Genomic DNA, 3,238 nt, shown 5'->3' on the forward strand with positions numbered 1-3,238 from the left:
GCTTAAAATTTATCTCAGAAAAATAAGTTCAGGGATTTGCTTAGACTCCATGGCTTTCGAAAGTCAGAAGTCCATGAAAATCTCCCCCTTTTTTTTTAAACAGGAATCCTTATAATACTTGATCAAAGTGTTCAGTAATTGCAGCTGGACACCATTCAGATCTTTTGGGCTTATGGAAAATGATGCTGATGCTCATGGAGGCAGTTAGCTATACATTATCTCTTTTCTATCTCTGACTTTACTTCTTTCTCTGTTACTCCAGTTGGATAAAGATCAATTATTGTGACTTGGACTGCCACTTACATCCTTTAAAGGTCTCTGAAACTATGATGAAGAACCCAGGCACTTGCTAAGTTATAAGACCAAATAACTGAGATGCCCTATGGAACATGGCCTTAATTCTCCAAATCAAGGAACCAAAACCCATTAGATACCTGATTGTGAACGCTCTCATCAAGTATCCCTTTCGTTATTGTTATTGTGAATGTGCCTACCACAAAATTTTTGCCTATTCAATTTTACAGATGTATAACTTATTGAGAGGAAATACAATAATTAACATCACAATATTTATGGAGTATTTAGCTTTGGTTTATGGTGATGGAGTAGTTTTGAATAATAAATAGGATTTGAGTTGTTTCAAAGTATAATTCATCTATTTTTTAAATGATTGATTCTGGTCTTTTTATTAATGTCCTAATATATGCTAAATGTTTCAAGAAAGCATAGTAAAATCAATGGGATAAATATGGGGCGATGTCAGTCTGATAATTTCCAATTTCTTGCTACTCTAATTTAACAGCTGTCAAGAATTCCTTCATTATATCCATTCATTATTTTATTTTTTTACACATCATCTCAATTTTTTTCCTGGGAATTTTTTTTTTTTTATGAGAACTAAGAAATAGGGATTAAGCATAGTCATATTTCTTCTTGTTGTTGTTAGGTGCCATTGAGTCGGTACCTACTCACAGCGAACTTATGCACAGCAGAACAAAATACTGCCTGATCCTGGGCCAACCTCACTACTGTTGCCACGCTTGAATCCATTGATGCTTTCACTTGGCCAGTCCATCTCGTTGGGGGTATTCCTCTTTTTCTACATACTTCCTGATAATATGTCCAAGGTACGAGAGATGAAGTTTGGCCATGCTGGCCTCCAAGGAGCCACTTGGCTGCACTTCTTCAATAACAGATCTATCTATTGGTTCTTTTGGCAGCCCATGGCACTTTCAACATTCTCCTCCAACACCATAACGCAAAAACATCAATTCTACTGTCTTCCTTATCCAGGTTTCACATGCATATGAGGTTATTCTGGCTAATGGTTAAAATTTATCCAAGCCTCAGCAATCCTGATTAGAAAATGGGCAGCTGCCCTAATCCACAGGAATGTTGGTTTGCAAAGGAATTACATGTTGTAAAATTAATGTAATGGCATATACATGCTTATTTGCTATTTTCATCATTGATCACAGTACACAGCTTGCCACTGCTCTTGTCTTTTCTATTCATTTATTTCTATACACCTGAGTGAAATGTAAATTACTTCCTTTCTTCTCTCCCCTGGGCTCCAGATGCTGTTTATAATGCTGGAAATATGTGGTGGTTTCCTAATAATATGAAAGTGTCTTTTAATTGTTAGTTGCTGTTGAATTGGTTTCTGCTCAGAGTAACAGAACAAAAAATTGCTGGTCCTTCACTATCCTCTGAATCACTACTGTATTTGAGCACTTTTAGCAGCCATTGTGTCATTTCATATATTTGGGGGCTTCCTGTTTTTCAGTGATCCTCTACTTAAAAAAAAAAAAAAAAAAAAAAAAAGTCTTTCTCCATGAACTGCTTCCTCTGACAACATTTCCAAAATATGTGAAAGGAAGTCTTGCCATTTCTCTTCTAAAGAGTGTGCTGGCTAAAATTCCTCCAAAATATATTTGTTTGTTTTGCCAGTTCACATTATACTCAACATTGTTCATCAACACCATGATTCAAAGTCATCAGTTCATCTCAGTCTTTTTTGTTAATGGTCCAGCTTTTGCATGCATATGAAGTGGTTGAAAACACCAAGTCAGACATAACTTAATCTTAAAGGTGACATCTTTGATTTTTTAAACCTTTAAGAATATCTTTCACAGCACATTTGCCTAGCACAATTAATTGCGTGGTTTCTTGAGTTTTGCTTCCAGTGTGATGATGGTGGATCCAAGTAAAATGAAAACATGTGTATTTGAATATTTACTGCATGAATACTAAAACTAACATGTGTTGCTGATCTGTTTACTATACAGTGGACCCTCAGAGGTAAAAATGCTTTAGTATGGGCAAAAACCTATTAATTGTCACTTTAGTCAGATAAATTAACATCCACACTGACATTGAATTGAGTACTGGCAAATATGCAATTTCTGATCCTGTAAAATATCTTTCCTAATGCCTGAAAATTAAATAATTAAATGAAAACTGTGCTTGTTATGGTAAATTAAACTTCTTGAGAGCTTTGAGATTTCACAGATTAAAGTTCCATTTAAAATATAAGGTGTATTGCATATTCATGCAACACTTGGGGCAACCTAAAGTGGTTTACAAACTATGCAAGAAATTTGGGAGACTGACAACCAATTGGAAGAGATCCATTATTAGTGTCCACTCTAAAAAAGATGATACAATAGAATGTGGAAATCATTGGACAATATCATTAATATCACAGGCAAGTAAATTTTTCCTGAAAATAATTTAAAAGGCAGTCCATTAACAGGGAGCTGTCAAAACTGAAGGTGGATTCGGAAGAGGTATAGATCAAGGAATACCATTGCTAATATTGAAGTAACAGAAAGCTGTGCTTCGTAACTATGCAAAAGTATTCAATTGTGTGGATCATAACAAACTATGGACCCCTTTGCGAAGAATGAGTATTCCAGAACACTTAGTTGTGTTCATGAGAGAACTGTACATAGACTAAGAGGCAGCCATTCAAGCACTACAAGGGGATACTGAGTGGTTTAAAATCAAGAAAGATATGTATCAGGATTGTTTTATTCAATCTATATGCTAAGCTAATAATATAAGAAACTTGGTTATGAGAAGAAGAAGGTGGCATCAGGTTTGAAGGAAGTCATTAACAACCTGTGATATGCATATGTCACAACCTTGCTTGCTAAAAGTAAAAAGAACTTGAAATACCTCCAGTATTGATTGCATTTAAATGTAAAGGAAACAAAAATCCTCACCAATATACCAA

The sequence above is a fragment of the Chrysochloris asiatica genome, unplaced genomic scaffold (assembly GCF_000296735.1).
Source record: "Chrysochloris asiatica unplaced genomic scaffold, ChrAsi1.0 scaffold00464, whole genome shotgun sequence".
NCBI lineage: Eukaryota > Metazoa > Chordata > Mammalia > Afrosoricida > Chrysochloridae > Chrysochloris > Chrysochloris asiatica.